Here is a 15,119-nt window from a genome sequence, read left to right on the forward strand (position 1 = left end):
AAATTTCTAAAACTGGTATAAAATAGAGAGAGAGAGGGAAAGAGAGATTGAGGGAAGGATGAATAAAAGGAGGAAGGGGAGATGGAGAAATAGTAGCTTTTTGAAATAGTAGCATTATTTGGTTGTGATATTTTGTTATAATGAGAAGACTTGAAATTATATAAGGAAAAACTTTTCATACTTTGTAAACTTGTTCCAAAACCATAATATACTCTTTAGTGTACAGGAAGGATTAAATTCACTATTTTAAGTAAATTAAATTAATTTAAAAACATTGGATAGAAATCAAGAAATCAAATAATACTAAATGCTAGCAAGACTGCAAGGGAAAAAAGGAACACTTCTACACTGTTGGTAGGAATGTAAACTACTACACTCACTATGGAAATCAGTATGGAGATTCCTCAAAACACTAAAACTACAAATTTCATTTGACCTAGCAATACCTCTTCTGTGTATCTTTCAGAAAGAGTTAAAGACATTGTATTGCAGTGATACCTGAATACCCATGTCTATAGCAGCACAATTCGTAACAGCTAGATCTTGGAGCTAGCCTATATGCCCATTAACAGATGAATATATTTAAAAAAGTGATATTCATGGACAATGGAGTACTACTATGCTATAAGAAGGACAAACTTGAGTCATTTGTAGGTAAATGAATGCACTTCGAGACCACAATATTAAGTGAAATAAATCAGACACACAAACTTAAAATTCCATGGTTACTTATATATGAGAAACCCAAAATATAAATATAGAGCAAAATAAAAGTAGAAGTAGGGAGATCTTTTTCAAATGGAAAGAAGATCAAGAGTAAAGTATCAAGGGTAGGAGAGAAGAAGGGGAGTAAAAGAGGATAAAAAAGAACTGAAATGTGTTATGTATATGGAACAATGCCTCACAACAAATGTAATCATTATATAACGCAAACATGTACCAATGAAAAAGAAAACAAGAAGTCAAATTGCTGATATCAAGGCATTGGAGAGTGCTATCTTCAGCTTTTTTGTGTAGTAAGTTGGTAACTAAACAGGAGTTATTTTTTCTCTGAAATTAATATGTTTCATCATTTTGACTTGGAAGTCTCCAGAATTCAATCCAAAAATTGCCAGTGGAGTGAATAAATACACGAGAGCCGATAGCCTACAAATTCCACATTAATGAGTGTTTGCAGATCCTATTGACATGAATAAAGTGCAGGTTCATTTAAAGAAGTAATTTTATTCATACTGGTGATGTGTCCTTTTACATTTTTCCATCAGAAAGATAAAAGAAGAGCTCTTCATAATGTGAATAAACTACAGTTAGGTTCGAAACAATTCTTTGAGGAGAAGAGAAAGGAAACTATGGAACAATACCTTGGTGCAGGGTGTGTGTGTGTGTGTGTGTTTGTAAGTGGTTGATTTATTTCCCCACACTTAAATCTATGTTGGGCTTTCCACCTGCACTTGCCAAAGAACATGATTGAATTGACCCTTTAGGACTCCTGAGCCCAGATATTAGGAGTTGTGGGAAAACCCATACACAATCTAAGATGCCCAGATTTCGGGTTTGACTTGAGAAAGAGAAGAGCTGAGGCTCAGACACATATAGGAGGCCTGCTGATACCACACGAAAAGGGGTCCGGTCATCCCAGCCTGCCCTTGATCTTCAGCCATCCTCTGGAGAAGCCAGGCAGGGGGTGAGGCGGTATGACACATTCTGGTCGGGCTGATTACCATTGAAGAAGAACTAATGTCCACACGAAGAGATAAGTCATCCTCAGTAGGGATGCCCACATTTCTCTCCCCCAAAAGAAGCACATAATTAATACTTTAAGCAGTATTTCCTTCAGTTTTGTCATTGTATTTTTGGCAAATAAGACTTGTATTTAAGGCATACCACACAATATTTTGATAGACATTGTGAAAGGATGACTCCCAGTGAAGGTAGTCAATATATTCATCCCTTTATATAGCTATGTTTGTTTTATGTGTGTTGGTGGTAATACTTATGATATCTCTTTGGAAAATTTTATGTATACAATATATCATCATGAGCTATGGTCACCGTGCTACATTTTAGTTTTCTGGAACTTATTCATTGTATAGGTAAATATTTGCGCACTTTGACCAACTTATCCCTGTTTCTTCCACACCTAACTCCTGGTCAGTACCATGTTGTTAATGATTTTCTGTTTCTTTGAGTGCAACATTTGCAAATTCCTCATACAAGTAAGATCATGCAGGATTTGAGTTTCTAATGTCTTCTAGATTCATCCAGGCCAAAAATGAGATTTTGTTCTTGAGGACAAATAATATTAACTTGTACAAGAGGCGACCACAAAATATGCTGTGTGTAAAATTTAAAAAAAGTATTACAGCACAAGACACATTGCCATTAATCCCCCTAGCTTAGAACACACTCATCCCATCATCATTGCAATTTTCTGAAGCAGTTCTGGAAGCCCTCTTTCATGAGAGTCTAAACAGTGTAATAAAAGATTCAGTGAATGCTGCTGCCTAGTGCCATCCAACAGGAAAAAAAAAAGAAAAAAAGCAAAACAAGCTCATAAAAATAGTACAGTGCCCTCCTCCACTCTGTTCACAGGATCTGGCACCATGTGACATCTAGCTCTTCCCAAAAGCCCAAATGACAGTGAAATGTAAATATATTGAACCAATTCAGAACACTGAGGTGGCCACAATATTATAACTAAAGGCATGAAAGAGGAATTCTAGAAATCATTCAGAAATTGGCAAGAATGATAGTTAAGTGTGTTCAAAGAAAGGCAAAGTGTTTTCAGGAGGTATCAATGGCAATGTGTCTTTTATTATATTAATTTTTTAAAAATTTAAACACTAACTATATTTTGTGATCACATCTCATATACGTAGGCCAGTAGGCTATGAATTATTAATTATACAGCATAATTAACTGAAATAGGAATATCTACAGTGCATTAAGAAATATAATCAGTACAGTAGAACTGAATTTGTTAACTAGTGTCTAGAACTGTTATGTAGTGTTAGAACTGGTCCACAAAGCCTGCTTTTTGAAGACTGATTCTTTTGTCATAAAAATAAATTATCATTTCCTACAGATGTTACTTTCTATGTGTGTATGCTATTTCTTATAATAACATTTTACCTATAAGTTAACATTTTATATGTCATTTATTGTAATTTTTGGCTCATATGATATTGTCATTTTCATAATAATGTAATAAAATATGGTTTATGGCTTGTTCTGTCCTGTTCTTTGTAGAGAATACAATGTAATTCACTTAAACTCAAGTGGAATTTGAATCTAATTGCAGTTAATGGAAGGATGGCTATAAATATTCATGAGAAAGAAGTTTCGATTGGAGGAAAGGATCCTCGTGTCATTTTCATGGTTCTATTAATTTGAGGCAGTAGACAAGTAGGCTGAGCAAGCCCCACACTCCTTGGAGTTTCTGATTCTTCAACTCTAAACAAGGCTGGGGGGATCTATTGCTATCTAAATTCTCATTCAATGAAGCATTCCGTGTCTGTACTCAGTTAAGTTATTAAGGCACACAAGTCAGAGGAAATATTTACCATGGTCTTCTCTCTTAAACATGTTCCATAGCACAAGGAGGAATGATAAACGCAGTTTTCAAATTTTTTTGGTTCCAGGGATTGAACTCAGGTCCTTGCGCTTGCACAGCAGGCAGCGAAACCACTGAGCTAAATTCCCGGCTCTGCAGTTTTAAAATTTTAACAGATGATTTGTGTAGGTACATGTGAAAGCCCCTGGAGCGAACACTTTCATATTTCATATTAGATGATTGGGATTATGGTTTTCTACAAATTAGTAATAAAATTTGTAATTAAACTGAAATTATTTGAATAAACATTTCAAAGACACAAAGAGTCGACTTTATTTTATAGGTGTATTGCAATGTTACTTAGGCAGAATGTTTTCAAAACTTAAAGCAAATACTTTAATAAGATGAAAATTAAGAGTGATTGGGCCAGTAAAGTACTTGACACTAAGTGAAAGAATTGTAATATTTTTTGTGGAAAAGATTGGAAGTGGGGATGGGTAAGCTGATGATGGATTGGTCTTTGTGATTCTTAAAGAAAAAGAAAGAATTGATAGAAATAGGGTGGAAAAAATTTTAAATCTATTATCTGGAAGTGGACCTTAAGAAATTCCTCTTAAGTTATGAAAGTAGCCTTTCAAGCAAAAATTATGTACTTTTTAAGAGAAAGTCTTCCAAGTAATGAATTAGTTTTATTTTCTGATTCTTTAGGGTTCTAGGTGATCAATGTATATGTGCAAAAATATTCCTAATTTTAAAAAGAAGCGTGGGCACAGTTTGCTCACCCCGGTTATGAAGCAGCGGGAAGGGCAAAGCGCCCAAGCTCCCCTTAAGGGATGGGTTATATTCCAATCGCTTAAGGGGGGACAGCAGAGCCAACTCCTAGACAAATAGTCCCATTACAAGTCTGAAGCATTTCCAAGGTTAGCCAACCTTCAAAGACAAACATGCATTTCTCTAAATGCTCCTGCACCAAAATTACATCAATGTGTTCTCTAATTCTCGTATTTTAAAACCCATGATTTTCTTGTGGTGAGTGCCTCCAGGGTAAAGATTTGCCAAAGCCAACTGTGGCCCAGGCACATGCGCCAGCTGGATGGTCATACTTAACTGCGGTTTTTCTATTTTCCTTCTTGCAGTTTTCAGTAAAGGACTCTTTCTTGGCTCTCTTGGGTTCACAGATAATAGACTCTGCCTGAAGTCATCTTCACACCAGGCTTTCATACGTTGTCCCTAAAAGACAATAGATTTGGTTCCCTTCTGAAGGATTTGACCAACACAACTTTTTTTTTTTTTTTTTTTAACCTCAGAGCTTCTGTGAAGAATTCAGAGCAACCTTCTGGTCCTTTGTAGTTCTAAAAAGTAATTAAAATTTTCTTTTACACATTTCAGTTTGAATATATGCCCTATTAATATTATTGACCTTTACTGTGACCTTGAGCTTCCATATTATTGGATGCACTGCTCATGCACTGAAATAAAAGCTCAAATTACACCAAGAAATGATCACTATCAAAGCTATAGAATTTTGGCTTGTCAGAAAGAAATTTCAGATCTATTGATTTTCCTATGTTCTCTATCAAAAGATGGTGGACAGAGGAGCTTAAAGATTTAGCTTTCTAGAGTTTCTTTCCTTGATTTTGGATCATAGATTAAGACAAAAAGGACAAACTTTGAAGTTATGTAGTTTAAACCCTACAATTTTTAAATGATGGTATAGTTTTCCTAAGTTGTGGAGTGATTGATTATAGAAAATAAGTATTTTTATTTCTTGCTAAGACGCTTCCAAATACACCCGCCACCTTCTTCACTCCTTACTCATAATACATACTCTCAGCTTTCATGTAATGTCTAAATCTCTAAATGCACAGCTACTGTTATAAGGAAGTGTCTTATGACAAAGTTATTTGGTTCAATTGTGTACCAAATATAGGATTACATATTAAATATACAAATATAATTTCATTTCCTTTCTAATTTCCAGATGGCAATAAAACCAAGAGAACAAATTTGTGGCATATCCCTATCATGTAAAACAGGAAGATTATTACTTACTGACATCTTTGAGTGAAGGAAAAATACAAAAAATCACATCATATCATGAACAAAGGTAGCACAATAATTGTGAATGTAAGACATGAGGTTCTTTTTTTAAGTGTGGATTTTAGAAATGATCTGTGAATGCAAATGAACGAACCATGATGAACACTTCCTTTTATGAATGTTTCTCTGTGATATAAAGTCAATTACTACCATTGAAGTATTTATTTTGTTGTTATCATTCTTTCAACTGATAGAAACACAGACATTGTATTGCTTAACTTATGGCAAAAGTTAATGTTGATGGGGAATTTTAGTTCTTTACCTTAGGACAACAATATATGAATATAAAGATATTTGCATATGTAACAGGGGATCAATGTAATACACATATAGTGTTAATTTATAGTGTGCTAGCTATGCTTTGCATCTAATTAAAATTATAAAGAACAAACATGATCTGTTAGTTCACATGCAAAATAACAGCATCAATTGCCTATAAACTGGGAAATAGAAGAGGAGTTCAGGAAGTGTGTGTGGTACCCCGTACATGAGGCCTACACAGTGTCTGTGGGGAGCAATTTGATACAGATAAATCTGGAAAATTGAGTGAAAGGCTTAGGATTTTCTTCTACATTATGTTTCCTACTGCCCATCTTCAGTCACTCTTTTAAACTAAGATAAATGACATCAATACATTCAAAGAGTGTTAGGAAAAATTAGCTGTGGAGGTAGGTAGTCTGGTTCAAAACACCGACTCTTCTACTTCCTATGTGTGGTGCTTGTGGTGGAGTGTCAACTTTGGCTTTAGGATCCACTTGGGGATAGGTGGAGTACAGTACTGGGTGTGTCTGGAGAGGTCATGGATGTGTGGCCTTCAGGTTTATGTCTGATCACTTGCCCCTTCCTTTCTGTCCCAGTTCCCCTGCTTTGCTTCCTGGCTGCCATGAAGTGAACACCTTTACTCTGACACATCCTTCTGCCATGATATTTCTGCTTGGAGCTGGTCAACCATAGACTGAATCCCCTTAAAACGTGAGCCAAATTAAACCTCTACTCCTTTAAGATGTGAGTGTCAGATATTGTGCCCCAGTTATGGGAAAAGAGCATAGTGATTTTGAACAAATATTTAACCTCTCTATATCTCAAGGTGTGTACTTGTCAATGAGGGATAAAAATTTTAATAGGTTTTGTTACCTTCTTATGGAAAGCAAATTCATTATTGAGTGTAAGGTATTCATCTCACAAACATCATACATGTTCACTACTATTGTCCTGGCTAATTTGTTACTACTGCGCTATAATTTAACATCTTAAAAACTCAGGGTACGTATTCATTTCAGTGAATTTTGTTAATTTCTAGAAACAGTTTTCAATTTAAAATATTTGATTCTTTTTAATAGTATATTCTATGGAGGTTTAAGTTTTATTTAAATGAATTTGGAGAAGTAGAGATCAGATTGTATCTGAGAAAAGAGAATGGGTACTCATGGAATTGGGTCACATTCTTAACTCTTAGAAACACCACGCATTAGACAAGAGAAAATAAATTTAATTCTCAAAGAAACAATTCCTCAGTTGTAAATTGGTGCAATAATTCTTGTCCTTCTTCATTGTTATAGTTTTATACAGGTGACTTTCATCACATGGGACTGGAAAAATAAGTACGAAACGGACTAGGCAGGGCCTGGTGGGTTGTGTTAGGGCTTGTGGTCTTTATCTCACAGGCAATGGAAAGCTGTATGACAATTTTTAATAAAAGAGAGAAATAATCAAATAGTCTTTAAAGGATCATGTTGGCAGCAATGTGAAGAATACATCAGAAGAAAGTAAAAGTAGATGTAGGAACCCACATAATAGTTTGTTGCAGGTCAAAAATATGACAATCACAATAGTCTAAGGTGTGTGCATGGGATAGGAAGAGATGCATGGATTGAGATCTATCTTGGAGATAATATTAACTGGCCACCCTAATGGACTGATTTAGGGAGAGTTAAGGGGAGGTCTTGGTGACTTTAAAAATTGGGAAGAAGGTGACTCAGAAGCATTGAGTGAAGAGCAAGCCCTTTTGGGGAGGCAAGTGGATAAGATAATAAGTTTGTTCCAAATACCTATTGAATTCAAGGCCTGTCAAACTCCAAGAATAGATAAAAAGCAGGCAATAAATGGCCTGAATCTTAAAAAGGCTACTGAGATGTTGTATAGATTTGAGATTCATCAGAATACAGGTGGTCAAAAGTCTAAAAGAATAAATGCAAACAATCAAAACCTATTTTTTCAGATTTTGGTGATTTTGCATATTAAGACATAGTGTGTAGAAGTTTTATATTACAGAACACAATACATATTTGATATCTTAAAAATGTAAAAGAAGATAAACCAAAACTGGAAGTAAAGATAACATATAATCCTATTATGGAAACAAATACTGTAGTATGACATTTTCCAGGTCTTTCTTCTATAGGTACTTGCATACTTATTAAATTTTGATAGGAACAGGCACATGTTATACATATTGTTTCATAACTTTTTCATCACATTATAGATATAAACATTTTCATGTCATTAAGTATCTATTTATAACATTATTTTTAACTACTCACAGACCAACATGTATTTGTCTATCCCCCAATACAATAAAAGAGCCAAGGGATATATTGTAGTCTATAATTCCAAGTTTCAAAAGAGAAGCTTTCAAAATATTACCTAGAGGTGTGATTTGCAGTATGTCATTTCTCACTAAGATGTAGTGTTGATGCAGTGTTGGTTAGTAGATCTATAAAATCTCTTATAAGTCTGTAATCGATGTTCTGTTCTATTTCCACTTTCTTCTATTTTAAAACACTAACTGGTGACATCCTAGTAAATTCTGCATGTGGTAAACACATCTGATCATATTTAGAAGAAAACTGGGATAGAGGATGTTGAGTGGCTCACTGATTTTCTTGGGAGAGTGACAGCTGGGCTGGGGACAGCACCCCAAATATCTTGCCCCAGTGTGCTGAGTTCTCAGCTACTCAGCAGAACAAAACTGGCCACCCCACCCTGCCACTCTGAAATACTGACTTACCCAATTTGAACCTGTGAGGTTTCTGAGGTTTCAACATCACCGACCTTTATGGATAAAAGACTGCTTTCCAATCCCAGTGCGGCTCCCTTCTGGACATGCCCTCCTTCTAGACCATGATTCCAGCTCAGCATTGGCAATGACCTCTTCCCTCCGGGGCCAGCAGTCCTATCTTGCCTTGTTGTCAGGTCCCGTTTTAATCTTCAGTGACTATGCTGTTGGATCAGTCTCCTGAAGCTGATTCCAACACTCCATTCATGTTGACTTTTCTTTTGCAGACAGTTTTTGTCACAGTGTGATTTGTTTGGGAGCAGATTGGAGACTGTGATTATAGGTTAGCAGTACATTCGTCAGTGCAAATCTTGGTATTTACAGCTGTTTCTCTTTTGTGGTATACTTTAAAAGTTGTTTTATTAAATTTTTCATGAATATACTATATTCATGTATGGTCAACAATAAAGATAGGAAAAGGATTTTATAGAGTTCAAGAAGAATATTCAAGATCAAATTAGGAAATAAAGTCTTGATTTTCCCAATTAGCGTTTTGTACCAATATTAAGAATGGAAAGATATCAGAAGTCTATGATGAAATGCCTTAATAGGGGTGATGTTTTTACAACAAGTTATACTCTTGATACTAAGCAATTCTTATTTCTTAAAGTGCTGTATGAGTTATTTTGTCTTAATCTCCCTAGTTGTGGACAAATGTGAACACATATAAAAAAAAGTAAAGTGTATTATCTGAAATACATTATTTTTTATGTAAGTAATATATCATAAATAAGCTGAAAATTGGTACAGAGTTGGTAACAAATTTCCAAAGTGTTGTTTGAAATTAGAGTGATCAGAAATAGACTCCATAAACAATTTGCCTTACAATCCTTGATAGTGGGTATTCCCAAACCATTTTAGGAATGGTAAATATTTTCCCTTTTAAATTTTATGAAGAAAAAATTACAGTAAATCATTATTTCATGAAGAAAATCTTTAATGAATTTTTCCTTAAGTAATAAAAAGATCCTTAAATCCTCTAACTTCTACACTGACCTCTACTTATCATTTAGAGGTACAATTTTTGAACATCTTTATTAGGATATGCTGTGGTCACTTCTCATTCAGTTTATCTGAAACTAATTTGTTTTCATTCCTTTAAAAAAACCTTTTAGTAGAACGAGAAACTCGAGACATTTATAGCCAAGTGGATACACATTGAGGCCATACTCTTAAGTGAATAAATAGGACACACGTGTAAATACCAAATAGTTTCTCTGGAGTGAAAAACTAAAAGTGTAAATAAGGATCAAAATATATAATTGATAGGGTGATGTAGGAAGAAAAGGTCCAAAGGAGTAGGGGAAGTGGGAGGGGTAGGGGAAAGGAAAGAAGGGAAAAGAAAAAATATGAGAGAAGGAAAAAAATGGAAACAAAGTCTTCGTAAACAGGGAAGGGTGGAGGGGGTGAAGGGAGGGCAGGGGAATGGGGAGAAAATAAGAACCAAGATATGTCGTATAAAGGTACAAGATCCCAATGATGAATGTAACTGTATTGAATACCTAAAATGTACCTATAAACAATGGAAAAAGAAACCCTTTCAGTTCTTAGTTTCCAACAGGGTCAGTGACACTTCCTTTATTTTATATAAGTGCTTTTTTCATTACGATTTTTCATTACGATCTTTCTCTTTTTTTTACTAACAAATACATTCAGTAAATATGTTATCTTCCCCTTCACCAACTCACCGCTTAATTTTGAAGAGTTCTATGTGCACAAATCTTGAATATTTGAGAAACCATAATTTTAGGTAAGGTAGAAAGTTAGAAACATTTATTTTAGAAAAGTTGAAACAGAGAGCAATAAAGCAAGAGAGAAAAATATAGAAATTTGCTCAAATTGTATCTCATTTACTTAAAAATGGGATATTTCTTATCTAGTCTCTGATAATTTTTGTATTGTTTTATAATATTTGTAACTTGAGAGTACATATTATTATTCATCTTTTCAAGATTTTTGACATATAAAAAACTCATGCCATAGTTTTAACTGTATTATAAGAGCTCTTCCATATAATGCTTTTATTTTTTATTTTTTTATTAATTTTATTGGTACATTTTAGGTTTACAATATAATGACATTCATCATTGGAAATTTGCACCTTTACATAGTCTCTCTTGGTTCTTATTTTTCCCCCCTCCCCTGCCCTCCCTTCAACCCCTCCACCCCTCCCTATCTACAATGACTTTGTTTCCATTTTTTCATTTTCTCATATTAATTCCATTCCCTTCTTTCCTTTCCCCTACCCCTCCCACTTTCCCTTCACCCTTGTCCCTTTTCTTCCTATTTCACATTATCTATTATATCTTTTAGTCCTTATTTACACTTTCAGTTTTTCACACTAGAGAAACTATTCGGTATGATATAATGTTTTTAAAGCTAGCACTGTCTCCAAAGGACACATGAAGATTTAGTTCAAACACACCAAGATAATTTAAAAAGAGAGAACACAATTTTCAACTTTAAAGGGAACTTTTCATATCGTGTGTGTGTATGTGTGCATGTTTTAATGCATAGCACAGGAAATATAAAAATACTAAGATTCACTGCTTCAGTAAGTTAACCAGGACCAAGTAAGCCGGAAGAAATTACTCTGAGAGGAGTTAAAAGTTATGCCAGAGATGGATGTGTAATAATGTGGAAAAGTGTTCATGATATTATAAAAGACTGGTAAGTTTTATATCCTTCGCTAGGAAAAAATACCTGAGAAATGCATATCAAACAGCTTATTAATAAAAGATAGTTTTTAAAAATCTCCATCAGTTGGTTTACCTCTAATATTCTTTTCAAGTAATATTCTTTTCTGTTTTCAGTAATAGTTTTGCTGACAAATAGAAAGTGACAGGGAGTGGACCCTGTTTCTTTATTTTCTAAGAGCTTTTGTATTCTCAGAACAGTATTGTTTGTTAAATGTTTAATAGAATTCACCAATAAACCATCCGGGGCTAGAAATTTCTTTGTGAGAATGTTTTTTTTTCTACACACGTAATTTATTTAATCTTTCTCCATCTGTTCAAATGTTGTGATTCATTTTCTGCTACTTTTGGTAAATTGTGTGATTAAATACAGTGCATCTTGAGCAGGGGAGAGAAGGAGAAAGAGAAGGAAATTTAAAACTCAAGTTCTCCTGTGACCATTGGGAAGGAAGAGGCAAGATGCGATAAAACAAGCTGGAATCATGTATTTGCTATCAAGTTAGTTATGAGCTCTTGGCATGTAGTTAGTCCCTGTGTACTGGAAAAAGAAATGAAAAATGCCTAATCTGAAATGTCTTAAATAAAGTACTCTAATGTCTTTAGGGTTCAATCATTTCTGTGTTTCTGATTTCCGGGGATGAATTAAACTCTTAGGCATTAAAAATCAAATTCAGCCTTTAAATAGAGAATATTTAGTATAAATATTATTTGCAATACTTGTAATGAATCCCAAAAGAGCCACCAGTGAACCTTTTTAAAAGGTGCTTACTTTGCTGCACTCATTTTTACTAAATTAAGTTGTCTTTTGAAAATCAATATGTGCTGCTGGGGATGTAGCTCAGCGGCACCGTGCCTACCTGACAAGTGCAAGGTCCTGAGTTCAGTTTCTGGTACTGGAAAAAAAACACCTATGTGCCTCACAGTGTAAAATTTGATTTTTAAATACTGACAGATAAAACAATCCCTTCCCTTTTTAAAGAGGTTTTCTCATGTCTTAGAGTTCACTTGAGTCCTACTAAGAATTATGGTGTAAACAGCCTGGCGAGGAGTGGTTTAGGAGCTTATAGACAAGTCTGGAAAGAATACACTCAATTATATGTTATTTCTAAAATTTAGATATAAACTAATGCGAAGGAGAAATCACATATAAATATTTCTTTTGTCAAAACACTAGTAACTATTCTACAGTGGAAAAATCATTACAGATATTTTCAAAACCACAAAAAGGCAATATTATGATAAGTCAAACAAATGGAAAATGGAGGCCTGCATTGATCCACAAAACTAATGTGAGTCATAAAGCTTTAGAGATGACATTTATGGCAACACAACTGTCACGTCAATTTGTGCAATATATGCTTTGGCACCCAGAGAATAATGCTTCGAGTCCCCAATAAAGAGTAAAGTAAAAGTTAGTTGATAGAAAGTAGGGAGACAGATTTTCCTCAAATGATAAAGGCATCAAGAGGTGGAGGAAGGAGAAAGAGAGGGGAAGGAAAGGGGATGAGAAAACGAATTCCTATGTGTTATCTACCTGCACCACCTCCACGCAGGGAATGTAAACATTATGAACTGCAAACATGTGCTAATTAAAATTAAAAAGATTCCTAGTTTAAAGACAAAATTTGTTATTTGAATAAAATTCTGAAAATCTTGGGTTCATCAAGAAAATGAAACGTAAAACAACTATGAAAGAATAGCTTTGAGTGTTTACACTCAATATAAACATATGATTTACTACATCAGAATAATGTGTTGGGCAACTTTTATGGCTAATTCTATACATTCTCACCTTTCTTCAGTTTTGATCATGGCTGTGGCAGGCAGGTATAATTTAACAAGGCTGCACGTCAGCACCACTGTTGTCTCTGGCTTTCTGAGCTAAAGCTTCTCTCAGACTTCAGAATGAGACACTGAGAATTCAGTCTTTCTGAGATAGCTAGGAAAATAGAATTTGGCTTGACTTGACCTACGGGGGACAGAAATAGAAGGACAAATTTTCTCTTTTGGAGTACTTTGGGCTGAGAGTTCGGACGTATCCTAAGTGTTCTTTAGACATACTGCAGGGTGATTCAATCTGAGTTGGTGACAGATGCATCCTTGGATTGTTACACCTTCTTTTTCTTTCTTTCTTTCTTTCTTTCTTCCTTCCTTCCTTTGTTTTTTTTTTTGTATCAGGGATCGAACTCAGGACCTTACGCTTGGAACCACTGAGCTAAATCCCCGACCCTGCTTCTTTTCTATTTTATTCTTGTGATTCTAACATTTTTATCCCTTAATATCTCTGCCTGAAACAAACTTTTCAAATGCAAGCCTTTGTCCCAAGTTCTGCTTTTTTCAAAAAAATTAAGATTCAACATGATTTAAGGATGTATAAATAAGCCTTCCTGACACAAGAAACTCATGTGCTGCATATGTTTTTAGCCTAAATACCCAAAATCCTGTTATATCAAATGATTTTATGCAAAATATTCACTAATTACATTATAAAACTTTAAGTGGTAGAGGTCTGATTCAAAGTCTGATTTGTTTATATCATTACATGTCAATAATTATAAGTGACTACTCAAATAAGGAAATTGAGGAGATTTTACAACTAATATTGTAGTTAGGGTTAAGTAATCCGAAGAAGGATGCTAAACTAATCCAGGGTCAAAAACAGTGGAGAGCTATTACTGCTCCTGAACTTGCTAGGTGTAGGGAGAAAGTTATTAACAGAATTTGGAGATAGTAGCTGTAGAGAGTGGAATACTGTTCGGGGTCTGTTGGTTTAGGACAGGAAAATGATTGCAACACACTGAGGAGGGAAGCAGTAGGATCATCAGTTTGAGCCCACCCTGGGCAATTTAGTGACTTAGTGAAATCCTATCTCAAAATAAAACATAAGACAGCTGGTGATGTAGGGCAGTGTGGAGGCCTTGTTTTCAGTCCATTGTACTGAAAGAAAACAAAATGAAACAAAAATACAAAAGCTAAGACAGTTTCTTCAAAACCATGAATGAGACAAGGATGCCTACTGTAACACTTCTATTCAATATAGACAAGAAAATAAAAGGAATAAAAATATATGGATTTCAAGGAAGAAAAGAAATCCTATGAAGTACAGATTAAACATTATTTACACAGAAAGTCCAAGAAAGCAGCTATATATATATATATATATGTATGTATATATACACAAATTATTAAAATGACTAATATAAAGCACATTGAAGTAGTTTTATATACAATGAAAATTTTTTTTCTGGTTGTTTCTGGTATGAGCCCACCCCCCCTCCAATTCTCACATGAAGACAAGGACATTGTGGCTTTGCAATATATTGGTGACATAACTCCCTGGTAGTCTAGTGGCTAGGATTTGGTGCAATATATTGGAGACAAAAGAGAGATTCATGCTTATGAGGGTGGTTTGATAATAACATAGTAGAAGCACAAATGAATTAGTGTGAAGAAACTGGAAGCAATGCATAAATACATCAGGAAGTATGGCATATTTAACTTTGTTGTTCTTGCTAATCGAGCTCTTCTGTGGTTTCATATGAAATGTAGGATTTATGTTTTTAATTGCATTGAACCCTCGAGTTACAACTGGCCTGACCAATGAAAAACTTGGGTTCCTATTGGAATTTTAGTTTTAACTTATGAACAAAGTCTTATGTTACAACCCAAATGCTGGCCACTTGTGTTTCCAGATAGTCTCAGATACAGATTTAAC

General features: G+C 34.6%; 1 long non-coding RNA gene across 1 annotated transcript in view; it reads left to right on the plus strand.

The window, feature by feature from the left end:
• Window positions 1-5,533: 5,533 nt before the first annotated feature.
• LOC147825390 (uncharacterized) overlaps window positions 5,534-15,119 on the plus strand; it is a 109,810-nt gene continuing 100,224 nt past the window's right edge. Inside the window, exons 1-2 of the long non-coding RNA XR_015441025.1 lie at window positions 5,534-5,660; window positions 6,511-6,625. This is a non-coding gene — a long non-coding RNA (uncharacterized LOC147825390). The remainder of the gene's footprint in view (window positions 5,661-6,510; window positions 6,626-15,119) is intronic.

This window comes from Heterocephalus glaber, unplaced genomic scaffold (assembly GCF_053883595.1).
Source record: "Heterocephalus glaber isolate CG9 unplaced genomic scaffold, H.glaber_assembly_v1.0 deba00001504, whole genome shotgun sequence".
NCBI classification, from domain to species: Eukaryota; Metazoa; Chordata; class Mammalia; order Rodentia; family Bathyergidae; genus Heterocephalus; species Heterocephalus glaber.